The sequence below is a fragment of the Lissotriton helveticus genome, chromosome 2_1 (genome assembly GCF_964261635.1).
Source record: "Lissotriton helveticus chromosome 2_1, aLisHel1.1, whole genome shotgun sequence".
NCBI classification, from domain to species: Eukaryota; Metazoa; Chordata; class Amphibia; order Caudata; family Salamandridae; genus Lissotriton; species Lissotriton helveticus.
Window position 1 is genome coordinate 2,061,648,389 of NC_136059.1, and position 13,151 is coordinate 2,061,661,539.

The window sequence follows — 13,151 nt, forward strand, 5'->3', positions numbered from 1 at the left end:
ATGAGAAAAACTCCGTAATAGGCGGTCAGGTGTGTCTTAGAAAAGTTATAAAGTGTTCTAAGAGTAGTTATACAGGCACTGCAGTTTAGAGGGAGAAAAAAGGAGGGTTATAACATGAGGCAATATTATACAGCATTATGAAAGTACTAGGCAGTAAAGTTACCACATTTAGAAAACTCCGCAATAGGCGGTCAGGTGTGTCTTAAAGAAGTTACAAATTGTCAGGTATCAGAAAGAGAAAGGATCCCTCATGAAGAGTCCAGTGGGAAAAAGTTACCACATGAGAAAAACTCCGTAATAGGCGGTCAGGTGTGTCTTAGAAAAGTTATAAAATGTTCTAAGAGTAGTTATACAGGCACTGCAGTTTAGAGGGAGAGAAAAGGGGGGTTACAACATGAGGCAATATTATACAGCATTATGAAAGTACTAGGCAGAAAAAAATTATTACAATATGTATGAGAAATAACATATTTTTGAGCAAAAGATTATAAATTCAAAAGAGAGAATAGAGGATATGCCTGTGAAAAAATTTTAATAAAAGAAAAAGACATGGAAGGAAAGATGTTATATCAGTTTGTTTCTTACAGAGCGACATAATATCCTTCCATTAGTTCAGCCTGGTTACATTAACATGACCTGTGTGTTGAGGGAAGCAAAGCTCCTAATTGGAATTACAGATATGGAAAATGGGAATCCTATTGTGCTGGGGGAGAGGTTACATCAGAAAGTAGTGAAGTTCTTTATCTGTATTGTGTCCCCTTTGTGTCGCACGCAAACGGCAAATCCATTTGGCTTCCCTCTGTCTAACAGCTAGCTCCCGGTCACCCCCTCTTTTGTCCAATGGTATGTGATCGATTCCATGGAACCAAAATGAGGTATCATTTGGATGTTTCTCAATATAGTGAGAGCTAACTGGATAGCGGTTGTCTTTGTTGATGATTGCCCTTCTATGCTCTTGGATTCTTAATTTTAGAGGGCGGATGGTGCTCCCCACATAAATGATGTTACAACTACATCCTAGGACGTAGATCACGTGAGTCGTGTTACAATTAATAAAGCTATTAATTTTATAGTTTTTCGAGGTGTTGTACGTGAAGCTCGTCTTTTTGTTTAGGCCTGAGTCACAGACAATACATGACCCGCATGTGTAAAAGCCCGAGGGTTTAGGTGGAAACCATGACTCACGTGGGGTGGTTACATAGCTCTGGCATAGATCATCTCTGAGAGATCTGCCTTTCCTGTATGAGATGAGTGGTCTGTTAGGTATTAGGTCTCGTAGCCCAGAGACATTTTGCAGTATATCCCAATGTTTCCTCAATACATTATGGATTCGATTGCTGTTGGAATTGTATTGGGTTGTAAAGGTGATACTGCGGTCAGTTTCTTTATGTTGTCTTGCGTTAGTTGTTGTGTTTAGAGTATCTTCTCTGCATAGATTTTTAGCTTTCTGTATAGCAGCGTCCACCCCCTATCACTCATACCAATACAGGTGTTTCTTTTATAAAAAACAAGTTCAGAATCTTAGATGAACAGGAACTCAATGTTCCCGCAAGAGAAATCAAATCCGCAAATGATATTGTCCTCATGCGCTTTTGTACAACATTCTTATTATAGGTACACACAGTGACCTACCATGACTGTCTTCTAAACGGTTTTCTAAGAAGTACGACGTCGAGAGACACCGCATAGACTAGATTGTCTGTATATATGGTGAGCGGTAACATTCTCTCAAATATTTTTTCATGCGTCTCACTCTGGACCTCTTCACAAGGGACCCCTCCTTTTTCCTTGGTCTTCACTGCACAAAAACTTTTTCGGGGATTCTTAGCTTGAGTACAGGATAGTCGGTTCACATTCTTTCACTTTGACCTTTATTTATCTTTCATACTGGGAATAAGGATATCTGAACCACAACCTTTCTTTCTATCTCTCTTTTCCGATGGTCCGCATGGCTCGAAAACTTGCACACTTCGGGTGCCTATTTTCTCCAATAGGCATGGTGTGGCGTTTTTAATCAGGATCAAGCATTTTGACTTGTACTGGCCCGGTGATTGCATAGTACCGGTGAGGGGGTATATGCTTTCACTAGGTATTTTTAAATTTGAAATTGACACTTAGCAGTTTTTTAACTTGGTCAACAAATTTGGATCTATGGGTGCGCACGTTTATGCAATTTGGCTCGGACTGGTGCCCCCTTTGGGCAAATGTCTTTTTTATATTGGACAAATACTTATATATGTCAATGTATTTTTGCAGCCCTGATGAAATTCCCAAGGCACGAATGGGAATGAAACGCGTTGGCTGTGCCGCTGTACACGAAAATAAAGAAAACTTTTACAAATAAGAACTGAAGATCTACAATTCTTTTTGGACTCTCGTATACTATTGACTTCACTGAGTGCGCCTCTCTGCTCTTACATAAACCCCTGTTTACGCATGGCTCAGAATTTCAAGTTGAGTGTTAATTAATGCATCCAATAATTATCAGATGCGTTAAATACCTCAGACTTCGTTAAATTTCGGCAGGTCAAACCTGCTGAAATTTATCAGGCGTAAACCATAAGGTCATTACTGTATTATGCAGACTTTGGTGCCTTAAACACCAAAATCTTCATTGAATCCCCCAGAAACTCATAGAAAGTGCTATTTATCACACCCAATAAATAACTAACCCCGTTATTTACCAATTGTGATAAATAACACCTATACTTGTAATCAGGCCAAAAGAGTGTACCCTGAGTGAACATGTCAAATAGAAGGTTGCAACTAAAAGATAAGAAAAGTTACTAGTTCCAAAACTGCGCATTTTCTAATTGACCATCTGAGGCAGATGAATGAAATGAAGAAGCGTGGAGACCATTTATGTGCAATCACCACTCCTGCACCCCATGAGGACATAAGCACAGAAACAGCAGTGCAGCCTAGGCAGAGAGAATGCTTCATTATACACTTGTAAGAAAATGCCCCTCTTTGAGTAGCCACCCTATTTTTTGCTATATTTTATTGCAGGCTGTGCAGACTGAGACACTGCTGTTTAGTGCCCAGTGTATGTGCTCTGACCCCTAAAACTGGTTCAGATCGGATGTACGCCTAATTGGCCGAGGCCCTACTACAAGGTACAAAGTGCACCCAGGGCCTGCAAGTTAAATGTTACTAGCAGACCCAACTATCAGCCGTGACTTTTTGACATTGACTCGGTCTAGTGTGGTTGGCACTGTTTTACTTTCTGACAGCCTTTTTTATTTAAAATTTAAAAATTTAAAAATTCATATCTATGGTTCCCCTTATTGGGTTGTTGTTGTTTTGCTGTAATTTTGTTTACTACAATATTCCCTATTTTTATAAGTTAGAGTGGGATTTTTATTCTCTTATATTTTTAACTTTGTAACGGTTTTGACATTTCTGAATGCTTTACACATTTTCTAAAATTAAACTTCTGTTCTTCGTGCCACAGTTATCAGAGGTTGAGCTCAAGATTGAATTACTGAAACTGTTACTGCACCAAACAAAAATAGTGGCATTATTGCTTGCGGTGGATGTTAGACCCAGCTGTGTCTGGCTTGCTGGGTCGCACTGAAGCCAGACAGGATCCACCGTCCTAGATAGGATGAATACAATACACTTGTCCGATAACCTGCGCTCACCCTTCAGTAGCTTGGAAAGGGCAGTCAGGCTTATCCTTAGGTACAAAGTGTAAAGTAATCGCACAACACAACCCTTAAAACATACTGAGCACAATATTGTTCACATAACTGCCAGCCAATTTCAAAGTTGATGTCCAGAAGACAGCTGAGCCACTGGATTATTTCCTGGCTGGTAGTGGTGGCTAATCAGATATTGGAGGCTCTAACCCCAATTGCATACCTGCCACTGTTAAAATGTTTGAAAACCTTCTTGAAAGTTTCATAGAACTTGTCAACTTATTTAATTTTAATTATGGAGAAAACTCTGCAAAGGTGCAGAAAGAAGAAAATGTAGCAGAATTGCCCACCAAAATACATACACACGCATCTATATAAGAGTAAACATTTTACAACTGTACATACTGCACCACCTCCTTGACAATTGAACACATTGGTGAACTAGATCTCTGGTGCTAACATGTAGAAGGAATGAAAGGTGCAACGCTGGCATGGCTGATTGCAGGTAAACAAAGGATCTTTCATGTGTTTTATCTACTGAAACCATAACGTTGTTTCACGTTTGTGTCACTTACCTTGACGACTAGAGATAAGCATATATGTATACTCTCATATATGACGAAGAGGTAGCAAATCCTCAATTGGTGAGTTTTCACCAAAAATGTATCTTCTAGAAGAATGACCAGTGTCAGACGATTCTCCAAGGGAGAACATTTTCAAAAGTAAGATTTACCACTTTCTACAGAAATCAGTCAATTTCCCATTATACTATTGTACTAAATATCTATGTTGTAGTTGTTTAATCACTTTTTAACTTCGGGGCATTACACAAAAGTCTATTATACAGTGAAGATATGAACGGTATATATCGATGCAGGAGGAGAACCCTAATTATCAACTTTCACTAAAGTGTGAATCTATGTCAGTTTCAACTGCAAATATGGCTGGTCATGGTGACCTATCAAACATTGAAATAGGTTTTCAGGATAGTGAATATCGATGAAAAATATTGACATCATATTAACTTCTGTGAAGAATGTGTATTAGTGTTGGTCACCAGGCAGTCCTATGTATGTTAGCACCATATGCACAATATATTTAATGCACCTAGTCTTCATGTTTATTGAAGGTTTTTTTGTGTTTAAGAAGTTTTATTGAGTTTTAAAAATGACAAGAAAAAAAATAACAACATTCTTTGAATAATAAACATATTACAAATGATATAAGAACACAGAATATATTAATATGGTGAGAGAAAATGCTATCAAGAAAAGAAACAGAAAGAAGAAAGAAGAAAAGAAAAAGGAAAAAGAACTTATGAGAAAAGAAAAATAGGGGAAAGGGAAACTAAAAATATCTAGGCGCATGTGAAGAAAGATAGGAAGTAAAAGGCAGCCAAAGAAGATCTGATTTAATTTTCTGAGGTACAGTGGAGGAAGAGACAGTAGCAATTCTATGTTCATCACAAATAAAGTTCCACCAAATGACAGAAGATAGTTTAGAATTATCTTTCCAGTGTGACAGAATAACTTTAAAAGCTAATGCAATAAATAGGTCGAACAATAAAGATATAGGATTACCAACATCTAAATCGGGTGAAGATGACCCAAAAAACACATTTTGCAGTGATAGTGTTATATCACAATTAAAAACGTTCATACATATAGACCAAATAGAATGCCAAGAGGCCACAACATTAGAACATTCATAAATGTGATGCTTTAAAGTACAAGTAACTTCAGAACAGGACCAGCATAGAGGAAATGAGGAAGGAGAGAACTTGGATATACAAACAGGAGTAATCACAGCTTTGTTATAAATAAAGTATAACGACTGAGTTATACGAGCAGCAGCTGATGTTCTGAATAACTTAGACCATAATTTATCCCAATCAGAAATAGATAATGTAATAGATGGGTCAGTTTCCCATGCCAATTCAGTAGGGGATTTAGGCCGTTCAGTAACATGTAATGCTAGTACTTTGTAGATATGGGCTGCTTTAGGCTTATGTTCAAGAGAAATATTATTCAGCGGTGTAGATAGTGTAAGTGAAGTAGAAACATTAGAAAACTCAAAAGTAGCTAATTGAGACTGTAAGGCTCTGGAGATGAATGTATATTCGTGAAGGAAAGTGTCGGGTAAATGATATTGTGATTGTAGGTCAGAAAAGGGAACACCAGAGTTTTGGTGAATGAATTGATGAACAAAAATAATTCCATTCTCCTTCCAATGTTTGTAGAAAAATGATTTACTTTTATATTTAATGTATTTATTGTACCAAATAGTAGAAGATAAGCAACATTGAAAGGGGCCAAGGCCATCCGCGAATATGTTAGATAGTAGGTTTTGGAAGTATTTTAAAATAGGATGAGGAGATATGAAGGTACAATTAGACATGAAAATTACATCACGAAACGAAAAATATTTTAATAGGGAGCGTTCAAAAGAAATCCAACTAGGTATAGGGGTGTCCACAACTTGAAGGCATCCCAATTATTGAATATAGAGGTATCAGATGGGATATTAAGCGTGAAAAACTCATTAATGAACTTAGTAGCCTCAGAAATGAAAAGGGTATCAGACAACAAATAATTGTTAAACTTCCATCAACTAAATTTAGGGGAATTTAAGGAAAGATCTAAAACAGAGGGAACAGGTGCATGATCAGAGATGAACATAGATCTGATCTCCGAAGACACAAGTGAAGGGAGCAGGGATTTGCCAACCAAAATATAGTCAATCCTAGAACGGGTTTGATGAACATTTGAAAAAAATGTAAATTAAAGAGAGTCAGGGTTACAAGTTTTCCAAGTATCATATAATGAACGAGAGACAATGGCAGATTGAAAGGCTTTGTGGGATTTACCAGGATTAAATTTACACTTGGATAGTCTGTCAGAAAAAGGATCTATCCATTGATTAAAGTCGCCAGCAATAATAATGTTAGGACAATCAATAGAAGAGAGTAAAATCTTAATAGAATTCAAAAAATCAGGATCAGGTCTGACAGGGCCATAAATATTCAAGAGAACTAACTCTTTATTTTGTACGATTTCTTTAGCCATTACCCATCGTCCATCAGTGTCATTTTGTGTAGACACAATATGCACATGTAATGATTTATGAAACAATATCGCTACACCCCCTTACTTCCAGACGAAGGCGAAAACACAACCTGACTCACCCACTGACGTTTTGACTTAAGTGATTCTGTTTCATTACAATGCGTTTCCTGAATAAAAGACATCTGAGCATTTCATTTTGATATATGAGAGAGTACCTTTTGTCTCTTGATGGGGTGTCCAAGACCACGAACATTCCACGTAACAAAATTACACATATTGGAGGGTTGGGTAGGTATTACACGGAAGGAGATGACACAATGCAAGGGACAGCTGAAAGGAGATAAACACCATATATGAAAGGAGAATAAAAAATACATTAGCAAACATAAAAAATATAATATATAACAACACTTGTGGACACATGCAACAAATGAAATAATGTCAAAACAAATAGAGCAAACAAAAAGAAAGAGAAAAGCAAAAAGGAAAAGAAGACAAAGAAGATAGATCAAGGAAAAAGATCCAGATCTAAGAGGAAACAGCAAAGACTGAAGCATGAGGCACAGCAGTACCGACAAAAGATGAAACGACAACGAAGGAGAGAAAAAGAATAGAGTTCTGAACAGCCATAATGGGAAAAGAAGAAAGCAGATACAAGAAGCTTAGAAATGATGAGAAGAGCCAGTGGTAGAGCGCGAACACAGATTATGCAGAAAATACTTCAATTTAATAGGATCATCAAAGAAATGCATGGAACCTTCATGAGTAATTTTACAGAGGCAGGGATGAAGAATCCCATAACGAATGTTTAATTGTTTCATCTGTGGGCTAAGAGCTAGATATTCCTTTCTTCTTGTATTGGTAGCATTAGAGATATCCAGTGACAAATAGATGGTATGACCAGACCATATGAGACAACGTTTTGCTTTAGCTGCTGGGAGGACATGCATAAGATCCGTAAATTCCAAAAAAAGAATAATGATTCCTTTAGGTCTAGAAGCATTAGGTTGAAGACGTCCAAGACGATGTGCGCACTGAATATTGAAGGATGGTTCTGAAGGAATCTTCAAAAGTTCTGACAGGAATTTCTTGAGGAAAAGGAGTATATCCGGACCTTCAAGATTTTCTGGTAAGCCATAAAGACGTAGGTTATTGTGTCTATTACGATTTTCAAGGTCCTCAGTATGGAGTGTGAGACCATGGATTTCCTGCTCCAAAACTGGGATTTTAGTGGATACATCATGTAAGTCACTAATACGTTGCTCCATATCAAGAACCTTAGCCTCCATGTTAATCCATCTATCTTCAATTTGTTGGAGTTTCTCATTTGTCGTGGACATAAAGGATTTTAAGCCCTCACCTCATCCAAAATGATATCAAGAACAGGGTTTTGAGATGATAAAATGGGAGAGGGGGTCATTTTTAGCTCTCTTGGGCTTAGTACCAGATGAAGAGGCTTTAACCGCAAGCGGAGATTCATTAGCCATCTTGGAATACCGTGAAGAATGCAATGGAACTTTTAGTGAAGATTTCAGTCTGCCCATAATAATAACACAGTTCATGTAGAAAAGGACCATAAATATAAGAAATATCAAAAAAGAAAATTATGACCACCTCCGTCAGCACTCGAGCATATGCCAAAAAATGGCAAAGAGGAAACCAGTCCTGATAAGCATTTAATAAATCAAATGCCTGCAAAATAGTAGGTGCTAGGAAGTAAGTCAAGTAGAAGAAAACCTCCGTTACCATTTATATGTTTAGAAAGAGGCCAAAAAGTCAAATATGAGGCTGATAATAAACATCATGGGAAAGTTTCATTTAAAGAGAACAATGTGGAAACTGGTACGGTTGCTTAGAAAATGCAGTAAAAGGAGCGTCTGAACAAGGGATGCATTATACTTGAGGAGATAACAAAACAACTGAAAGACTCCCTCCTGACCTATACTATTTTTATCATGGGAATTATCTCTCAAACACAAGGCATACACAGACCATATCAACACTTATTTATGAATTTTACTCATTTTATTTCATTTTTCTGTAAAAAAACTTTTTTCATTTTTTTTGTATCATTTTTTCCAACAGTTATAAATTATGCATTATTCGAAGAAACTCAAAGTGAAATTCATACAAAACAGTAGGGTCATAAATGTATCTCATTGATTGTACAGAATTCATGTACTCTAAGAATAAAAACAATTATACAAAACCAGGTAGAGAGCCACACACACAAACTCATGCATACTTCATAAACATACATGACATCAAAAAACAAACATTAGACATCCTAACACATTGTATCTGTTGTGCAGTATGTGACCAAGGTTATTAGATCTAGGAATAAACACAATTAGTTGACGCGTTTCGGTGGAAAAAGCAGCAGTAGAAACCACCTTCTTCAGGACCAGCCAGAAACAATTCGGTATAGGATCTCTAAACCTGGAATTCGAATCTGAAAAAATATACATAACAAAAGCTATTTAACAATATGCCTTGTAATTACTTATTTATTTTCATTTGACACAACAGAATGGACCACCACACACACTCAGATTAACACAACCTCACACCACAGTGTGTTACCTTATAGCCCAAGAACAGCGTGTATTATCACAGTGTCTAAAAAAAACCTTACTATTCACAAAAGGTTTCTCGCCCTAACTCATAAGCTAAAAGGCTAGTCAGCTAGTTACCTTTTTAATAAGTGTGCAGAAACAGATTCATAGTCATCCTGGGTTGCAACCCAACACAGCACGATCTAATGTGGAAAGGGCGCAACCAATTCTAGTGACCATCAATTTTAACAAATACCTCATAAAGAAAAAACTGTTCTATTACTTAATGGGGATATAAGACCAATCTTTGAATACCTGAAGTATCTACTGAATGTACAAAATATCGAGGAACACCATATTCAAACTCGTCTTATCGAAGTGCAAAGCAGTTATTTGCTGAAAAGTACCCTACTGTTTTGTATGAATTTCACTTTGAGTTTCTTTGAATAATGCATATTTTATAACTGTTGGAAAAAATAATACAAAAAAAATGAAAAAGTTTTTTTTACAGAAAAATGAAATAAAATGAGTAAAATTCATAAATAAGTGTTGATATGGTCTGTGTATGCCTTGTGTTTGAGAGATAATTCCCATGATAAAAATATTATAGGTCAAGAGGGAGTCTTTCAGTTGTTTTGGTATTTCTTTTCCCCTCTACTCCCTGACCTGAAATTATCCTGAGAGGGGGTCCCCATTCTTTCCTATTTATACTGGAGGAGAGCCTTGTAAATTGGTAATAAAATGGTGGTAATCTTGTTGAAATGAAAGTCATAGTGCCAAGATAAGCAGCAGGAGTTGCTGAAGGGAAAAAGCAGAACTGATGTTGCTGCACGTTTAAATATCTAGAAATGCCAGTTTACCTGAGGAGAAATGGCGGCCACCCACAGTAGATGTGAGGAGAAAGTGAATTTGTCGCCACTGCTCGACCTGGTTCCAAATTGCGGTCAGAAGGGCTCCATCAGCCGCTCCGACCCTTCACAAAGCCGTTTTCTGCATCCGTCTGCAGCAAAACTTGGCTTGGACGGCTGTAGTCTGAAGAAGAACTCCGCGCTCGAGCGGAGCTCAATTCGGAGCTGCCATCTCGTTGCGGTGTGAGATCACGCCCCCTTTATTTGAAGGTTTGATGCTATGGACCTGAAGCAAAACACTCTAGGGCTACAATTTGGTGGCATATTTCATACACAGAATACAGTTTCCCTCAGTTACAGTGGCGTTACATACAACCACTATGAACAATTGGCCTAAAATGATTGTATTGCTGTCATCAATGCATTTGAGACCACCATCAAACCTATTCTCTGTTCCACTATTAATGCATGCTAAATGAATTAATTACTTAAAAAGTAAGGATTGAAGGAATAATACTGACTTGGGGCCTGATAACGAGTTTGGTATTCCTCCTGTAGGACCGCCACTGTTGCTCCCACAGGAGGACTGCCAAGCCAGTGGTGCACCTGCCTGCTGGACTCCGAGTAGGTTGCAAGGCAGGTGGATGGTGTGGCGACAGTCCCACAGTGATGACATGCTTTGGCTGAGGATAAATGCCAGCAGTCATGCCGCTGGCTTGGGAACGCTGCCACGTCGTGGGCACTGTGTGGCATGCTTCATATCGTGCATGCCACACAATGCGTGCAGGAGTATGGACTTGTAGGGCACACATCTTGTGGATCATGCTCCCAACCGCTAGGACAGATTTACCCGGGGGCCGTGTTAGTGGCCTCTTTTCCTACCTTTCCACCAAGCATTTCATGGTGGAAAGGCAGGTTGGAATTTGGCATTGGCACTGCCGCGAATTTGGCCTCCAATCTGCACTTACATGGGATCCTGGCAGTGGCGGCGGTCCTGTGGCGGTCTGACTACCGCAATCTTAATAAAGAGGGTGGACCCACGGGGTGGCCGTTGTCGGCCACTTCTGCAAGGATGGCAGTCCCTGGACCGCCCTACTCATAATAAGGCACGCAATATTTATGCATTTTGTGCATTCGTCCGAAGACCCACTTGGACACGAATAGTAATTTATTCAGAAGATAATACAATTGAAATGCAGTCTGGGAAACGATGTTGAACTGCAGCGGAGTGCTAAATGTAGTCTTATACCTACATATTAAGAAAGATTAACTCCACTCACATTTTGTACCTTGCTTAAATAGCTTTACATCCAAAAAGTTCATACTTTCATGCTATTAAAGTAGACAAAGGGCATTGCTGACATACAATTTGTATCCCTCCAAAGACTCGTTTTGGCTAGCCTTAGTTACATCAGTCAGGGCGTTTCCCATTGCTGTTCAAGTCATGTCTGTGACTACATCACCTTCAGGTTTGCTTTCACAGCAGTGGAATGCTCCCAATTTACATGGGCCTATTCACAAACTGCTTTTTATGGTGTGTTTAATAGTACTACTAACATACTACAACATGCTATTCACATACCAATATGCGGAAGTCTATACCGCTGCCACGCTTGCATTACCCCAACGTAAGCATACATTTATTTTTTTTATTTATTTATTTTGAAAGTTTTATAGAGCGCAAACGAGATCCTTGCGCTTATCAGAGCGCTTTACACGCAGATGGCATAAAACAGATAAAGAGTTAAACAAAATATAATGCAAAGATGAACAAAACAAATTGAACAAATGTAAACAAGGTGAGGTAGAAGCAGTGTATAGGTGGTCAACTGTACACAAATAAAGGAATAAGAGTTAAACAAATATATCATGCAAAGATGAGCAAACAAATTAAGCAAATGTAAAACAAGCTGAGGTAGCAGCGGTGTATGGGTGATCAACTGTACATAGTTTTTGGAGGAGACATAAAGAGAACGAGAGTACCGTAGTCTAAATTCATGTGAATTTAGCTAAGAGGAGAGATTTTACTTCTTTCTTGAAGGAAGCCTTGGATGAGATAAGTCTGATTTCTGGATGAAGGGAATTCCAGATCCTGGGCGCCATTCCAGAGAAGGAGCGTTTATATGTCTTCTTCTTGTGGAATCTTTGGGGTTTGAGAAGAAGTTTTTCTGTGCTTCTTGTAGCTCTTGAGCCACCTGAGATTGTCAGTTTCTGAGCGAGGTAGCTGAGTGAGTTGTGGTGTATGGCCTTATGTGTCATGCATGCAATTTTCAGGTGTATTCTAGCTTCGTATGGGAGCCAGTTCAGGGATCTTAAGTCGGGAGAGATGTGTGACCGTTTTTTTGAGCCCGTGATAAGTCTGGCTGCAGCATTAATAGAGGCATTTAATGGTGCGGTAGTCGATAAGGGGAGGCCACAGAGGGCAACGCTTCCATAGTCCACTCGAGGGATTACTAGGGCTTGGACTGCAATTCTGAAGTCATTTGCAGGGAGGAAAGGTTTCAGCTTTCTCAATGTGTTGATTTGGAAGTTAGCTCCTTTCGTAGCATTGCTGATATGGTGATGCATTTTGAGATTGCAGTTGAGGGTTATGCTTAAAGATTTTGCTGAATCCACGATAGTAGGTTGAACGTTAAGTGCAGTGAGATGGTTAAGCCAGGACTGAGTGATGGGGACTTTGGAGGGAGGAGCTATTAGGAGGAATTCTGTTTTTAGGGCGTTAAGTTTGAGATGATTCTCTGCTAGCCAAGTCTGTGTGTTCCTAAGAGTTGTGTTGAGAAGTTTGATGTCTTCAAGGGGGTGTATTTTAAGGTAGATCTGGGTATCGTCTGCGTACATGTGAAATTGTACATTAGAAGCTTGAAGCAGTGCGGTGAGTGGTTCCATGACTAGATTGAACAAGGTCAGGGATAGAGAGGATCCCTGTGGGACACCTAGTGTTACAGGAACTGGAGTAGACATAGTATTGTTAATCTTGAATTTCTGAGTCCGGTTATGTAGAAAGGAGGTGACCCATTAGAGTACTGTTGGTGATATACCCAT